Consider the following 18,227-nt stretch of genomic DNA (forward strand, 5'->3'; position numbering starts at 1 on the left):
TATATATATATATATATATATATTTATCTTATATATATATATATATATATATATATATATATATATATATATATATATATATATATATATATATATATATATATATATATATATATATATATATATATATATATAAACCCACTTTTGATTTTATTTTTTTCTTAATCTCAGAGGTTTTTAATCTCAATGGGATCTTCCTGGTTAAATAAAGGTTAAATAAAATAAATAAATAATCTAAAATTTCGCTGTGCGCGCGCTGACCGGAAGAGCTTTTATTTTTGAAAAATAAAATTTTGAAAAATTTTGCGGCTTGATGGTGAGGAAGAGGAGGAGGAAGAGGAGGAGGAAGAGGAGGGGGAAGTCTCTGCTGTCACTCACGCCGCTGCCGCTGCTGCTGTTGCGCTTTTACCGGCCATGAGGTGAAGAACGGACTCTCTCAGGAGGATTCGGCCGCTTTATTCAGGTAACTTTACCCTAAAAATGCCTTTAAACATCTGCGCAGATGTTTCCAGACAGGAGGGGACTCACCTGAGACAGGTGAGTCTCAGGTGAGTCCTTTCCTGTCTGGAAACATCTGCGCAGGCGCAGACCAGTCCGGCTTCTCACTTTATTAACCAGGCTCAAACTTTAATTTCCTCTTCTGCTGTTTTGTGAAATACTTTCATGCCTCCAGTGAAACGACTGTAAACATTCATGTAACATCGTGGCAGTAGGAGTTAGTCATCAGTTGGACTTTATTGCAACTTCACTTTTTTTTCCCCTTTTATTGCGTAATTGTTGACAGTTATGTAGAAATACTCTTGATGAAAAGTTGATGCACACATGCTGTCAGGGAATAAAAGACTGAATAAGAGAATCAGCTGAGTATAAAAGTGCTGTTATCAGTGAGGGAAGATAGTTCTGACCCCCTGAGATGGATTAAACTTTAAAAGTTCCCACTTGTTACAACCGCGGTTGAATTGGTTTGATATTGGATATTGGATATTCGACATTAACACCAATAAAACTTCATGGTCATCTAGACTATATATACCAAAACAGTAATTATTAAAAAGTCTTATCAAAAAAATCATATATATGGGCTGATTTAATGTGGTTTAATGAATCCAACACCCATAAAACTTGTGATACATACCACTGATTTTGGTCATATTGCTTGTGATGTGTTCATGGTCATCTAGACTATAAATCACAAGAAAGTAATTATTATAAAATCATATTATGTTGTTTTTATGGGTGTTGAATTACTTAAACCTCATTAAATCAGCCCATATATATGATTTTTTAATAAACTGTTTTGTGATATATAGTCTAGATGACCATGAACACATCACAAGCATTATGACCAAAATCAGTGGTATGTATCACAAGTTTTATGGGTGTTAATGTCGAATATCCAATATCCAATATCAAACCAATTCAACCGCGGTCTTGTTACAACCTTTGGCTTGAGAAAAAAAAGTTACAAGGCTTCAGACTCATGTTCATTTTGGAAAACGGAACGTTTTAAATGACAATATCGTGTATTTGCACTTATCCAGCACTTATCCAGCTGTACCCTCCTATGTGATTTTGTGCTTGTGTTGTTCTCTCAGATTTAAGTCGCTTTGGATAAAAGCATCTGCTAAATGACAGTAGTAGTAAGGCAAGGCGAGTTTATTTGTATAGCACAATTCAACACAAGGTAATTCAAAGTGCTTTACATCAACATTAAAAGCGGCAAGACATAATTAAACAGTAAATAACAAATAAAATGAAATAAAATTATGAGAAAAGAAGGTAAAATAATAAAAAGCACAAGTTGCTGAACAGTAGTAGTAGTATTAGCATATTTTCTGTATCTCATGTTCTGTCTGCTGGTCTCTGCGTGGAGGTCTGGCTGCACCAGAAGCAGCTCGAGCTGTGAAACGGCTTCAGGAAGTGAGGGTTGTTGTCTTGTTCTGACATGACGAGGCAGTGATGTGGTCGCCCACCTTCTGTGAGGAAACCGTGGTCTGTGCAGCGTGCAGGAGTCTCTGCTGCAGCTCCTCTCTCTACCAGACCAGGGAGGTGTTTTAGGAAAAACCACGTCAGATTTCAGATCTGCTGCTCGTCCAACATTAAAACCTCTCAAATTTGGTGGACGTCGTCTGCACAAGTGCTTTAACCGCGGATTAACCCGGTATTATTCTAAAACGCCATCATCCCTCATCTGTGAACTCCGGGGGCTGTTTGTGAAATCGCTGCAATTGTGCTTCTTTTTTTCCCACAAAAGCTGTGACCTCATTCAGGGTAAAAGAGCAGAAATGCAGCAGGTGAGGAGTCACGGTTGTGTCTACGTGCTCCCGCCTGCTCCGGGACTTGTTAGGACAAGGACTGCTGAGGATTGCTGAGGGAAACATTATCATTTATCTGCAGTGGAACATGGAGAACACGTGTCCCTCAGACCTCCTTAACCCTTCACCTGCAGGTCTCTGCACCGGTGCTTGTGCAGATTTCATTAAGATATAAAAGTCAAGCAGGTGAAATATACGGAAGAGTATTAGGGCCATGCAGGAGAAAAAATATTTGAGAGGGGAAGATTTTTTTTATTGTGCACTTCGAGAAAAAAGTCGAAATGTCAAGAAAAAAGTTGAAATGTCGAGAATAATGTTGAAGTACAATTTCGAGAAAAAAGTCGAAATGTTGAAAAAAAATTCTAAATTTCGTGAATAAAGTTGAAATGTTGAGAAAAAAGGCGAAATTTTGGCTTTATTCTTGAAATTGTACTTCAACATTAATCTTGACATTTTGACTTTTTTTCTCGACATTTCGACTTTTTTCTCGAAGTGCACAATAAAAAAAAATCTTCCCCTCTCAAATATTTTTTCTCCTGCATGGCCCTGATACTCTTCCGTAGAAATACGTGACCAAATAGGGGAAAAGAAATAACACGACTACGGCCGACATTAACAACCAATTAGGTTCCAGTCGGGGCCGGTCAGACCAAGACTCAGCAGCTTATTTTATTTAATTTTTTTGTGATCAAATGTTTTTATTTATACTTCATCATTTTTTTATATTATAAACGGTGGCATCCACAATGATTTCAAACAAACATTATACACATATTTTCACCCTCTTCCAAACCCACCCCTCGGACCTAAGCATTCGATGAAAACAATTAATAATTAATAATAAGAAAAAACGGGAAAAAAAGATAATACAACAATAAAAAACAAACAAAAAAAAAAGACAAAATAAAACAAAGGCAAAACATAATAATATCAAGAACTGGACAAGGATAGCTGCAACAAGGTCGTCTATATCAATTTTAAATTCATCTTTCAAGTTTGGCTTTAATTTACGACGGATTATTAGGGCCAAAATACGGTAAAATAAAAAAGGAAATTACGACTTTATTCTCGTAATGTTACGACTTTATTCTCGTAATGTTACGACTTTATTCTCGTAATGTTACGACTTTATTCTCATAATGTTATGACTTTATTCTATTACGACTTTATTCTCGCAACAGTATGACTTTATTCTCGTAATTGTACGACTTTATTCTCATTAAATTATTACTTTATTCTCGTAATTTCCAATTTGTTTTTGTCTTAGTTTGGCCCTAATACTCCGTCGTATTAATTTGATCTGCTGCCATATGCCAAAATAAAATATTTTGTTGTTTTACATTATGGATTCAGCCTGTAGATATTTCCAGATAGATAATATCAAGAAAAGTAAAATACCAATGGGAGATGTTAAGCGTGTGTGGTGGTTTCCATCTTACTGCAATTATCTTTTTTGCTGCTGTTAGGCCAGCAAGCAAAATTCGTTTTTGACATAGTGAAGCAATAATTGTGGAACAATTATTTAAAATAAGTATTTGAATATTCTGTACTGTTATCGAGGATAATGCAGTTGCTACCCGTTGCCAGAAGTTTGCAAAAGGTTGGCAGCATATTTTATATTTAAAAGCGATTCAGGAGTTGTAGTATTTATCCTACATTTATAAGTAGGTTAATATATTGCGAAACGTTCTCCTCATATTTCTCATATTTAGTCAGGAGTGGTACGTAGCTTTGATAAAGTTTGAATTAGCACGAAGATGCTGCTCATCTCAGACATGATTGACATCTTTGAACCCGTCATGTGACGCCTGATTCTGCATCAGTGGCCAGTCATCATATCTACATCTGAGGTTTTTTTAATAATAATAATTATAATACATTACATTTATTCAAGGCGTCTTTCAGTGCAACACCAATTAAAAGAGAAAAAACAAAAGAAAATCCTCGTATTACTCATGAAGGCATGTTTAGTTTATTACATCTACTATAGTTTAATAAACATTCGATAAAATCTGTTTACTTTTTTAAATTTCTGACCGGTCGTCCTCCGTGTTTTGGTGTTTTCAGGCATCGTTTTGGCCTCGCAGGCAGGTTTATCTCTGCGACCTTTGACCCCAGCGTGGCTGGTTGTTTTATCAAGATCCAGGAAATGACAGCAATCCTGTTTTTCAGGCAGTTTCCCCGAATGTGTTTGTTTTTTTACGCAGTGGAAGTTAGATAAGTGGCTAAAAGGAAGGTCATCTCAAGGCCGTCCAGTGGAAGGATGGATGGATGGATGGATGGATGGATGGATGGATGGATGGATGGATGGATGGATGGATGGATGGAGGGTCGTGCATCTCCTTGACCTGGGCTGTCGTTGCAGCCTTCACTTTCACTGTAAAAGATAATAGAGAACAGTGGCGTCGCCAGAAAACAGACATTGGGTGTTCACCAGCAAAGACTGGGTGTGCCAAATTTATTTTCAACAAAACTGGACGTTACATCTCCACAAACATTCAAAAGCATGTACAGGACTGTCTCAGAAAATTAGAATATTGTGATTTTCTGTAATGCAATTACAAAAACAAAAATGTCAGACATTCTGGATTCATTACAAATCAACTGAAATATTGCAAGCCTTTTATTATTGTAATATTGCTGATCATGGTTTACAGCTTAAGAAAACTAAAATATCCTATCTCAAATCTAAAAAAATTAGAATATTCTGGGAATCTTAATCTTAAACTGTAAGCCATAATCAGCAACATGTTTTTTTAATTGCATTACAGAAAATAAAGAACTTTATCACAATATTCTAATTTTCTGAGAGTCCTGTATATCCAACATTATTAACAGTACAAAACATATCCACACGTTGTGTGTGCTCTCATCAGTAATAAAGAACATATCCATGTTTGAGAGTACAAATGACGTGCTCTCAAATAAAATCAATAATATATAATAAGTATAATAATATATATAATATAATAATGAGTACTAAAATAACCACACTTTATGCATGTCCTAAAAAAAACATAACCGCACACACACGTTGCGTGTCCAATGAAACTAACAGTGAAATATAACACTCATGCACTCAGAGCCGTAACGTATATTACGCATGATCAACAAAGCTATTTAACCATAGGCTGAACACGACTATCTGGCTTAACATTCATCACATATGATTATGTAACCGTTTGCCTGATGGTTTTATTTTGCAAAGCAAAGCAGCAGAGTAAAGACAGCCATATTGCTGCTAACCTGTGCCACTGCACAGTTCTTAATTTAAACAGCAAGACGGGGAGGCTCGGCCTGGAATGCATTTATTGTTTCATCAGAGTCCAGTTTCTCCACGAGGTCTTTTCCAAACATGAGCAACGAGAGGCTCCTCAGTCTCTCTGTGAGCGTTGTCCCTCTGCTGACGCTCTGATCCTGTTGACAACTGAAAAAAGCCGCTCCACAGAGCAACTTGTAACAGGCAATGATATCAGAATATGAAGCAAACAGTTCATCTTGGGGAAAACATCTCTGTCCCAATACACCCCCTCCCTCACTACCACTACCCCTAAAAAAGAAGGGACAGATTTTAGGGCACTTGAAATCTTCCCAGGTCTGTCCCAATACTCCCACTACTCCTACTTTCAGCACCACCCCTAAAATCAGGAAGCTGAGAGCCAAAAGCTGTCTTAATTTCAGCTATAGTGCTGTTAATATGCCACTTTATTAAGTTTTAATATTTTTTCAGGCGTAAAAGTAACCGTTAAGATCCCTAACCTGGGCTCAGTTTATCCAAATAATGCCTGTTAAGAAATTTGACCCAATGTTTTCGGAGATGAGAAGAGCCGCCGGCTCAGAGCAGCAGCAGCCGGAGTACAGACGTGATCGAGGGTCAACCTGCCGTCGTCCCGGGGAGAAACCTGCAGTTCTGTGGAGAATTACCGCTGGCTGAAATAAATCATTTAGGAAGATAAATGTTGGTTTAATAGATGAAATCTAACAGTTGTAGCTACGCCTGTTAAGAAATTTGCTCCGAAAATTTCGAGATTTCTGCCTGCCGGCTCCGGAGCTTATGGTTCCGCGTTAAATCGACGCAGAGCCTACGGCGTAGCCTACGTAACCTATGCCGCAGGCTCTGCGTTGGTGTAACGCGGAACCATAAATCAGCCTTTATTCTGACGAGGTTTGAAAAAGACAAACGAGTGATTATGTACATTCACTGAGTGAATATTATGAAAGTAAAATATATATTTCTCGCTAGAAATGTAATCAAAACGCATTTTTATGCAGAAACTAACTCAAAATATTGATTTTATTCACTAAAAAATAAGAAGTGTCCGCCATGTTTTTTTTTTTTTGGATTCAGTCCGCAAATGACGACGAAAAGCATTCTGGGAAATTTTTCTGGCCCTAGATCAATTAGGGTGCATCCAAAAATCCGTAGGGACAGATTCATAGCCACTACACTACTTTTCTTCACTACCACTAGGTGGAAAGAGGAATTGGGACACAACTACCCTCATGGGAACGCGCAAAATGTAGGGGTAGGGCTGAAAACTAGGGGTAGCGGGAGTATTGGGACAGGGTCTAAGACTTCAATAAAGGACAGGAACTCATGTCTGCCATCCACCTTCCGTTTGATGAGTTGCCTAAACACAGTCAGTTCAGGGTCGGTTGCAGCTGCTGCGAAACATCGCCTGACGGAAGTTTTTACATGCGAAAATAAGATTGAGATTGATTAAGATGAATTATTTTGAACATCATGATTACATACTAATAGCCTAGATTTAGAATACAACATGTAAGTAAGACTATAACAAAAAAAAAATGCATCAAATTTTTGGGTGTGCCAGCTGTCTCTGTGGGTGGCCCCGGCGCACCCTGGCACACCTGTGGCTACGCCACTGATAGAGAATATAAATATAAATATCTATCTATATCTGTTCCACACATGGAGGAAGAGGAGGCAGGTGACACGAGTCTCGTCACCTGGTCGTTTCACCGCTGCAGCGAGCTTGTTTCAGAGTTATGAAGCGGTTCGTGGCACCGTGGTGAAGTACACCGACTCATTTATTAGTCAAATCTCTGCGGCATCGTACACTTCAGTGGGTCTTTCAAAACTCCCATGATGCTCTCTGTGTAGTGGTTCAGACCTGAGCTGTTTGGACTTCAAAGTTAATTATTGAAGTTTATGGTATTTGCTCAAAGACCTCGGTGCTGAAAGAGCTCAGCACCAGCACGAGCTCAGGTCGTCCACATCTTTTCATTCCTGTCTTCTTTATTTGGTTTGATCCAGGAGTTAATTTAGATTTTTGAAGTTTAACCCTTTGCACATTAAGATGTCGTGGTGTAAACCGGGTTTCATGGTCTCGGCCCTGACCCGTGTGCGGTGCAGCAACATGCACTCATTAAGCTGACAAGGAGGATGTAATTAATCAGAGCTTCACTCCTCAGCTGCTGCTGTAAATCCATCGGTATCTTTAGGTTGTGAGGCAATGAATTTCCCCGCTGTGGGACTAATAAAGGAATATCTTATCTTAACTAGGGCTGGGGATCGAATCAAATGTCAAGAATCGACTCGATTCTTAAGATTCAGAATCGATTATCAAGATTTGATTCGATCCGATCTGATTCGATTCTGATATTGATTTGGGTTAGTGTTATTAAAACAACTTTTTGAGCTGTTGCATGAATTACATGACTGTAATTCTGCAACATATTAATACTAGTATTATATTGAGATTCAACAGCAAGTATTGGCAGCTAATGATGCTGTAAGGACCAATCACAGATGTATGAAATCGGTTTTATTTTTTCCCACATTCCGTTTTTATTTTTTCCATTTTCGGTCTATTTTGGTTTTTAATTTTTGAGAATTTGGGTTTGAGCATTTTATGCAAATGTAACCCCAAGACAGAATATAAAGTAATAAAATATAAACAATTTATGCAATTATAACTGAAAACTTTAATGTTTTCATACTGTACCTTTAAACACATTTAAAGGCAAAAACTTGGGACCAGTTATTCTGGTGTCCAACATAACATTCCTTTTTTGGGCATAAACAAAAAAATACCAAAAGTTGTAATGTAATGATGAAAAAAAAAAAGAATCGATCTTTAGAAATGAATATGAGAATCGATTTAGAATCGGAAAGTCGATTTTTTTCAACACAGGCCTAGAGACAACAGGTTGTTTTTTTTCACTGAAAATGTGATGAGATCAGTTTCACCTACAATCAGATTAAAGGTTGGGGGTGCTGGAGGTGAAAACACAGCTGTGTGAGGGATTATCGCTGATAAATCACCTGATCTGGGCTGCAGGTCGTCAGGATGCCAGAGCCGAGCGGTGGAGGAGCCAGAGAGCCGGGTCTGATGCACACCAGTCATCAGGCACTTTTTATTGAAGACTGAGAAAAGTCTGACTTATAAATGTTTAATGTAACTAGTAAAACTACCTCTTTGCATGATTTCACCGTCCATATCATCTCTGTTGTAGCTGACGCAGAGAAAGTGTTTGCATGTTGCCATCTGCATCTGAAACCACGGTTGTGCAGCCTTAGAGAGCCGAGTGCTTCCGACTTCCAGATAAGTCATCAAAAAGTAGCTTAATCATTGACGGGGAGAGGAAGGGGAACTGTTTGATATCGTCATAAAAGTGTAGCAACATATTCAGACTTGGCAGAAGTATCTTTGTTTTCACGCCTGCTCTAAAATGTTAGTCACCTCAAATAATCCTTTAACAACAATTCCAACACCTTTTTTTTTTAATTTATTTATTTATTTGTATTTATTCAAACAGGTTAAAACAAAAGATAATCAGAATACATAAAATGTATATACCTGTATCAAAAAAAAAACTTAAACAAAACATGCAAATTAAAGAGACAAATCTATATGTAGATAAACATTTCCTGTTTGAAAGGGTGTAGGATTTGATTGATTGAAATTCTTTATTCAGTCACATCACACTACAATCATTAAACACAAACATTATCGAAAAATAGTGACTGAAAAAGCACAGGCATGATTGAAGTTTCAAAAAACGTTTCTAGTCCTACCCCTAATGTTCTGTTTTTACAATTTCTTCATTTCACAGAACTCCAAAAAAAAGCATAAAAGAGAAAGAAAAGGTGGTTCAGCTGAGCAAGACACTTTGGTTATTGGCTGTCGGTTCATGTGTCCATTTCCATTTTGTATCCATAAAGAGTATTGATTTTAAAGATTTGTCTAAACTTACTTGGTGATTTTCATGATTTCATTTCGTCTTTGCAGTTGTTCCACAGATTAACTCCCATCACTGAGACACAATGGGTTTGGATGTTTGTTCGTACATGCTGTTTTTTGAAACAACACATTCCCCTGAGATTGTGTTTTTGAAACAACTTCTGGATGACTTGTGGCAACTGATGCTGATTGGCTTTGGTCATGATATTTAAAGTTTTGAAGTCGACCAGATCCTTAATTTGAGTGTTCTCAGTTTGATGAAGAGTGGGTTTGTTGATTCTCTAAAGGCCGCTTTATTTACAATTCTTATTACTCTTTTTTGAAGTTTGAATATTGTACCCGTGTTTGTTTTATATGTGTTCCCCCACACTTCCACACAGTAGCTCATATATGGAAGTATAAAGGAGCAGCACAAGGTGTATAGTGATGATTGATTAAGAAGGTGTTTGACTTTGTGTAATATTGATTCTCAGTTTAAGATCACGACTAAACCTTTTTAATAAAAATCTGATAAAGAAAAGTCGTCCCTGGATGGAGAGAGAAACATAGCTGGTATCAGTCCATCATCCTTTTCCTGCTGCTCAGCATCTAATCCTCGTATTTAGGTCAGGAGAGCGTTTACATTCGAAGCTGCACGGGATTTTCATTTTATATGAAGCACATATGAGAAATGCAGCGTGAATCTGGCGATGATGTGAAGGGTGAGTGTTTAGACGGGACGCGTGACTAGGCCTGTGTTGAAAAAATCGACTGTCCGATTCTAAGTCGATTCTCATATTCGATTAGTATGTCTACAGATCTATTTTTTTTTTTCATCATTACATTACTACTTTTGGTATTTTTTTGTTTGTGCACAAAAAAGGAATGTTTTGTTGTAAACGAGAATATTTGGTGCCATGTTTTTGCCTTTAAATATGTTTAAAAGTATGAAAACATTAAAGTTTTCAGTTATAATTGCATAAATTGTCTATATTTCATTACTTTATATACTGTCTTGGGGTTACATTTAGCATAAAATACTCAAACCCAAATTCTCAAAAATTAAAAACCGAAATAGAAATAGAAAAAATTAAAAATTTTAAAAAATAAAATTAAAACCGATTTCATGCGTCTCTGTTTGCTGCCCTGGATCTGTTTGGTAATTCTGACCCACGATGTTTCTGAAAGCAGGTATATCAGCATTCTGGGAGCTGATTGGTCCTTACAGCATCATTAGCTGCCAATACTTGCTTTTTAATCTCAATATAATACCAGTAGTAATATGTTGCAGAACTACAGTCATATAATTCATGCAACAGCTGAAAAAACAGTTTCAATAACACTAACCCAAATCAATATTGGAATCGGATCGAATCAAATCTTGATAATCGATTCTGAATCTTAAGAATCTGAATCAAATCGATTCTTGACATTTTAATCTTTTCGTTGATTCTGAGTTTCTGAGTTTGCAGCTTTGTTGTGGATAATTAGTGATTAAAACGCTGCTGAATCAACCGAATGAACACTCGCCCTCACTCTCCGTCTCTGGTGGATGTTCTCAGGAATACGGGCGGTTACAGACGACGCATGGACTCGGTTCTTTTAGTCACCTGAAAGGAATTTTGCACATTATTGACCTTGAAATGACCTTCAGCATTTGTTTAATAGAGGGTCTGCATTTACGTCAATTCCCGACTGGACCAGCCCCCTTACTCACACTGAGTGGCAAAAACAGCTGCAACTAGTGGAGAAGACGGGATAACAGTCAATTATCAGCTTAAATTAAAGTCAGTTGGACTTGACAGTGACCCGTACAGTTACCAAGAACCAGTGGTCCATGGACATTAATATTTGGTACAGTTACCAAGAACCAGTGGTCCATGGACATTAATATTTGGTACAGTTACCAAGAACCAGTGGTCCATGGACATTAATATTTGGTACAGTTACCAAGAACCAGTGGTCCATGGACATTAATATTTGTCCACGAATCCAGTTTCCTGATATTTATATGTACTTAATTTCTACGCCGGGGAAATACACGAAGCAAAGCTTGAAGGCATACAAAAGTCTTGACGCTTGGTCCGACTTCAAAGCAGGATTTGTTGTAGAAATTGAAGTGATGACGACACCGAACTTTATGATTTAACCGTTTAACGTTAGCTACCCAAAAATCCAACATTACCTGATACAAAATGGGAACCGCAAATCCACGTTTCGGTGCCTGGAATCCAGTTGTTTCTGTGAATTGCAGCGATCCATTTATCTCTCTTAAGCTTATTTTTCGGCAGTCTGTAAAACGATAACTCTGATTTCTTGCTAAATCTATGAGTACAGTCGATCGCACAACAGCTCTTTCCCATTTTAGATGTTTTCCAGCGCTGCCACTCAGTCTTTCTGCCACTCAGTCTTTCTGACACTCAGTGGGCGAAACCTGCTGTGAAGTCACAACTGTGACATCATGCACATTCCCTCTATTAGCATGTGAGGCGTTTAAGTTGCGTGAATCTGGATCCGGATGGCGACCCGTCCAGGCTGCTCCAGCAGATCCTCGAGACCATGAAGAGGATGATGGATGGAAGCATGAATGCAGGTGGTATTAGTGTTAGTATTACCCAGCATGCCCGGGTGTCAGGAGCTGGTTCGTAGGACTCCGATGTTAATACCATATCTGGGCGGAGTGAAGTGGCAGCTATGTTAGCTGGGAACTTGAGTTGCCTTCCCAGGTCAACTTGGAGCTGCCAGTCACGAGCGGAAGCGAGGAGTCCTCCTGCGGAGTTTGGCTAGTGTTTTGCCTTCTGCCCAGCTCTAACAAACGTGATTGACTGCTTCGGGGCGACCTGGGTCTTGCTGTTCTGTATCGCTGTGCAGATGGAATCCACCAAGGATTTTAGAACTTGGTTGTGGCGCCAGCGAAACCGCCCCTCTCCTAACGCCTTTGGGCAGCAGCTCAGAATGTGCTCCATGGTGCCCCTCCTCTGGCACAACTTGCACTCAGGCGTATCTGCCAGGCCCCAGGTGTGCAGGTTGGCCGGGCTTGGGAGGACGTCGTAGACTGATTGAATGAGAAACTTTGTGCGCAGAGGTTCAGCTCTCCAGAGCTCTGCCCAGGTGAGTTTGCGAGGTTCTGCATGCTCCCACCTTGTCCACGCCCCTTGCTTGGACATGCCGACCATCTTGCTGCAGCGTTCCTCCTCCACCTCAGCTCGTATCTCCTCTTGGACCAGTTGGCGCCTCTCCTTACCACGAGCGTGGTCGTAGCGTTCCAAGGCCTGCTCTCCCCATTGCTACGGTTCCAACCACGGTTTTATGCCTCAGCCTTGCCTCCGCTCTGCTAACGGCTTCTTGAGCCTGCCACTTTCTCCCGGTCTTGACAAGAATTCCCGCCGAGGTCACCTTGACATCTGCTGAGTCCCAGTACATCATCACCTCTCTGGAGCAGGTGACTTTGAACTCCTTGAACGGGAGGTGCAGCTTGGTGGAATGGCCATACAGGGCAATGCTGCTTAAGGACCGAGGGAGCCCCAGCCATCTCCTGAGAAACTGGCTGATGATCTTCTCTAGTGCCTCCACCGTTGTCATGGGTACCTCGTAGACTAACAGGGGCCAGAGTATTCTAGGCAGGACTCCGTGCTGGTACATCAAGGCCTTGAACTTTCCCGGGAGACCGGATTTGTCGATGACTGTGAGCCAAGAAAACAATTCGCTCTTGGTCTGCTGTACTGCTGCTGCATCCTTCAGGGACCTGTCAAAGATTTTACCCAGGCTCTTGACAGGTTTTTCGCTCACTGTTGGAATCTTGGTCCCTCCCAATGCAAATCGGAACTTATTGGCCACTTTACCTTTCTTCAGGACCAGAGACCTTGACTTTGCTGGCTTGAAACTCATCTTCGCCTATGTGATAAGCTGTTCAAGCCCCTGAAGGAGCCACCTGCACCCAGGTCTCTGATTTTTCCGGGATTGGAGAGGACGCTGGCGTTGTTTGTTCGCCGCTTCTCCTCCTGTGATTTTGTGATTTTGTGATTCTGAACTGACTTTCTGGCCCATTTTGCGCTGCTTTAGTCAGCCTTTTTGCTAGTTTGAACAGTTCTAGTTGTTTATGTCCAGAACCTAGAGTTTTTAACTCATTTTTGCTTCTGATCTTGTGATCATCCACCATCACCTGAGCGCCAAGTACCTGCTCCTGGCTCCCACCAGCTGTCAGTTTGCCTCTCCGAGGACCGCGCTCTCTCTGGATCCTTCCACCGAATCCATAAACAGCTCGGCATGGTTCCGATTGCTCTCCTTTGCCTGTTTGCTCTCTGTCACTGGGTCCCCTGCTCGAGACCACTCGCTGACGACGTTAGGCAACCGGCCAGCTTGCTTCCGATTGGTACTGTTTGGCTAGCGGCTATCGGAGCTAAGCAACATCTATTCTTAGACTCCATGGCGCTTGGCTATTCTATTCCAAATCTCCTCCGAATCAACTCCGCAGTCACCTCTGGACATTATATTCCTGTCATCAAGCAACTTGGACTACTCCGTCGGCCCAGATATATCCACAGAGGTAGCCGGCAAAAGTTTGTTTACTCCGGGAATTCCATTCCCTCCCTGTGGACCAATCAGCGACCCGCGGCACGACGTCATCACCAAAGCTCTGAGTGCGTGCGCTCGGTCTGTCTCACAGCTGTAACCAAGGATTCCCCGTGTAACATTAGGGATGCCCCTGTTTCCACTACAGCAAAAAGCGTACAAATTGTACTTTTTAACACCCAGTCCTTATCAAATAAGGCTACCCTGATACACGACTTCATCACTGATGATGCAACTGACATGATTTTTCTAAATGAAACCTGGCATAAAGAAGGTGATTTTTTCCATCTAAATGAGGCTTCTCCACCAGGATATACTTACATTGAAAAGGCTCGTGCACACGGCATTGGGGGTGGCATCGCTGTCCTACATAAGGACACACTACTCCTTCAATCACTGACTGTTCCTGAGACCCAGTCCTTTGAGTGTCTTGCCTTTAAATGTTTCTCACCCAAACCTCTTACATTCATTCTCATTTATCGGCCCCCAAAACCCACCGTTACCTCGTCTTTTTTGCTAGAATTCTTTAACCTCCTTACCTCAGTCTGCCCCACTCTCTCTAACATTGTAATACTGGGTGATTTCAACATACATGTAGATAACCCCAACTGCTCCTCAGCCACTGCGTTTCTGTCCCACCTGGACTCACTAAACCTTACACAACATGTCAAGGGCTCCACCCACAAACGTGGCCACACCCTAGACCTCATCATCACCGGAGATGTACCAGCTTCCAAACTTAACATTTTTGAATTTGGAGCCTCCGACCACAAGGCTGTCTCACTGTCTCTGGAAGTTTCATCCACCAATCCCACCCCCACAGAGAGGATCTTTAAACTTCGCAACCTGCGCAATCTGGACACCCCTCTTTTCCTGGACTCCATAATGCCCACCCTCTCAACTGACTTCAGCTCCTCATCCTCTACTGAGATGATGGAACTGTACAACGCCACTCTGTCTTCCTCTCTCAACTTCCATGCTCCTGAACAGGTTAAGAAAACCACCGTCCAGCGTCACTCTCCCTGGTTTAATAATGAGCTGCGCCATATGAAAACCAAGGGTCGCCAGCTGGAGAGGCTATGGAAGAAAAATGGCTTCACTGTCCATCTACTGGCCTACAAAGAACACAAAACTGCCTACGCCGCTGCCCTTAAAGTTGCTCGCTCAAAATATTATTCAACTTTAATCAGCAATGGTGAAGATAATCCCAGAACCTTATTCATCACTGTCAACCGCCTGCTCAACCCCACCAACTCAGTCCCTTCAGCTGCCTCTCCAGAGCTGTGCAACCGTTTTGCTGTCTTCTTTAAGACCAAGGTGGATGAAATCAAAGCCAACATAACACCTTGTGGGATCCCAGCCATCTGCCCTCCGCCCACCAGTGGCTCCACCCTGTCCAGCTTCACAGAGGTTACACCAGCTGCACTCCTGGACATCATCACCAAATCCAAGCCAACCAGCTGCTCCCTTGACCCTATACCCACTCCCTTGCTTAAAGTGTGCTCACCAACCCTGGCCCAATATCTCACAACTCTTATCAATAAATCCCTGCAGAGTGGAGAAGTGCCTGCCCTTTTGAAAACAGCAGCGGTCACCCCACTCTTAAAGAAACCAAAACTCGACCGAGAAGTTCTGTCAAATTACAGACCCATCTCAAACCTCCCATTTATCTCAAAAGTTCTCGAGAAAGTTGTAGCCTGTCAACTCCAGTCACACCTAGCACATAATAACTTCTACGAAGCCCTCCAGTCTGGTTTCAGGCCAGCTCACAGCACAGACACTGCCTTGGTGAAGGTCACCAACGACCTACTCCTGGCAGCGGACTCTGGATCTCCCAGCATCCTAGTGCTTCTAGACCTGAGCGCTGCTTTTGATACTGTGGACCATAAAATCCTCCTCCAGCGCCTTAAAACCTACACCATGGTCACAGACACAGCACTGAAGTGGTTCACCTCCTACCTGACCAACCACTACTACCATGTCTCCCTGGGAGGTGCCAGGTCTGACGACACTGAGGTGACATGTGGTGTGCCACAGGGGTCAGTGTTGGGCCCCATCCTGTTTTTGATATATCTGCTCCCACTTGGATACATCATCAGACAACACAAAATCAACTTCCACTGTTACGCTGATGACACTCAGGTCTATATCAAAACCCATCCAAATCCCTCTAAAACAGTCTCCTCCCTCAACACCTGCCTGGAGGACATCCGCTCCTGGATGAATAACAACTTCCTCCAACTCAACAGCAGCAAGACGGAGGTCATCATGATCGGTACCTCCCACCAACTCGCCAATGCTAGCACTGCTGCACTCTCCCTCGACGGTCAGCCCATCTCCTTCTCCCCTGTTGTTACCAACCTTGGAGTTAAGCTTGACTCTTCCCTATCATTCCAACCTCACATAAAACACATCTGCAAGATCTCCTACTTCCACCTTAAAAATATAGCCCGACTGAAGCCATCCCTCTCCAAAGATGACTTAAAAAAACTGCTAAATGCCTTCATCTTTTCACGCATTGACTATGGCAATGCACTTCTCTCCGGTCTACCTGCAAAATCCATCCACTGCCTCCAACTGGTTCAAAACAGCGCTGCAAGATTGCTCACCGGTACCAAAAAGTCAGCACACATAACCCCTGTTCTGGCCGAACTCCACTGGCTCCCGGTCCACTACAGGATCCAGTTCAAGGTCCTCCTCCTGACCTTCAAAGCCATCCATCAAAAAAGCCCCAGCTACCTAAGTGATCTAATCACTATCCATAAACCGGCACGCACCCTTCGCTCCAGCCACGCCACTCTCCTTCATGTCCCCTCTCCACGGCTCGTGACGATGGGACACCGTTCCTTCTCTGCCTCCGCCCCACGCCTATGGAACTCTCTACCTGAAGACCTCAGGAATGCACCTTCTGTGGAGTCCTTTAAAACGGGCCTTAAAACACTCTTCTATAAGCAGGCTTTCCCCTGAACTCTCCTTGACCCCCTTTTATTCAAATATTTTTTAAATTTATTTTTTATCTTTTTGCTGCCCACAACTTTTTATCTTACTTTTATCTTAGTAGCTAGGTTTTGTCTTAGTTTCTTAGTCTTGTTTTTAGTCTTTGCTTTGTAAAGCGCTCTGAGATCTGTCGTTTCAGGTGAAAAGCGCTATATAAATTGAAATTATTATTATTATTATTAGGCACAGATGTGGTCATCACTGTTAAGTCGTCCATAAAGGCTTTTATGGGCGGCTGCCGGGTCCCAGATCTTGACTTGGGCCCTCTGCATTCTACCTCCGCCAACTTAACAATCATGTTCATGGCCAAGGAGAAGAGTCACACAGAGATAGTACAGCTGGTGATTATGCCCTTCTCAAGGTGGTACCAGGCAGATGTTAGTTGGCCTGGGGAGACTCTTGCACTGAAGTCGTTGTAATAGTCCATGATGAGGTTGCAGATCTTCTCAGGGACGTGATGTTTCGTCAGTGCGGTTTCGAAGTTTATGTGGGATAGATCCCTAGGCGTTGGTTAAAGCAGCACAATGTAACTTCCAGCTTTTGTTGAGTTTGGCGGCATCTTTTGGACAAAAGCGGTAGTGCTTTACCAGAAAGAACACTACGTTTCCCATGAGCACCAGCGCGTACTGCCGGAAAGATCCTGTCCCGTCGCGTGCATTTGTTTTGATATCGAATGAAGACGGGACGGACTTTCAAAACTACTTTTCTGTTTCACCAAGTGAACAGACGGAACGCAAAAAAAAGATTAGAGAAAAGAGAGTTAAACTGCTGGAAAGGAACTGGAATTTACCGGGATACCTTAAACAAGGAAGCCAGGGAGCAGTATATGGAGAAAATAATGATTATTAACGGTCTGGATCCATATGAAATCTCTACTAAAGAATGGAGCTCCTCGTCGGAGCTCCACTCTTTAGAAAGATTTACTGCCGCAGTTCTGCACAACCCACGTCTCCGGCTACCTTGTTTAGGAGTGTTTGGCAGCTGCTTTGGTAAATGTTTGACTCGCCATGTGTTTCAATAAATTTGTATAATAGTACAACATACAGTACATTTTTTGTATTACTCTTACTTCTCTTTTCTTTTTTTTGACTGCTATATTATGCTGAAGAGGCTCCGAGGCGTGAGCAGTATTTTTGTTTTCCTCGTGAGATTATTT

At 41.5% G+C, this 18,227-nt stretch overlaps 1 protein-coding gene across 1 annotated transcript in view; it reads left to right on the forward strand.

The window, feature by feature from the left end:
* The first annotated feature begins 341 nt into the window (after positions 1 to 341).
* LOC133456724 (multiple C2 and transmembrane domain-containing protein 2-like) overlaps positions 342 to 18,227 on the forward strand; it is an 87,974-nt gene continuing 70,088 nt past the window's right edge. Inside the window, 1 exon segment of the mRNA XM_061735279.1 lies at positions 342 to 463. The gene's annotated coding sequence lies outside the window, so the exon portion shown is untranslated.

The sequence above is a fragment of the Cololabis saira genome, chromosome 2 (genome assembly GCF_033807715.1).
Source record: "Cololabis saira isolate AMF1-May2022 chromosome 2, fColSai1.1, whole genome shotgun sequence".
Taxonomy (NCBI): domain Eukaryota; kingdom Metazoa; phylum Chordata; class Actinopteri; order Beloniformes; family Belonidae; genus Cololabis; species Cololabis saira.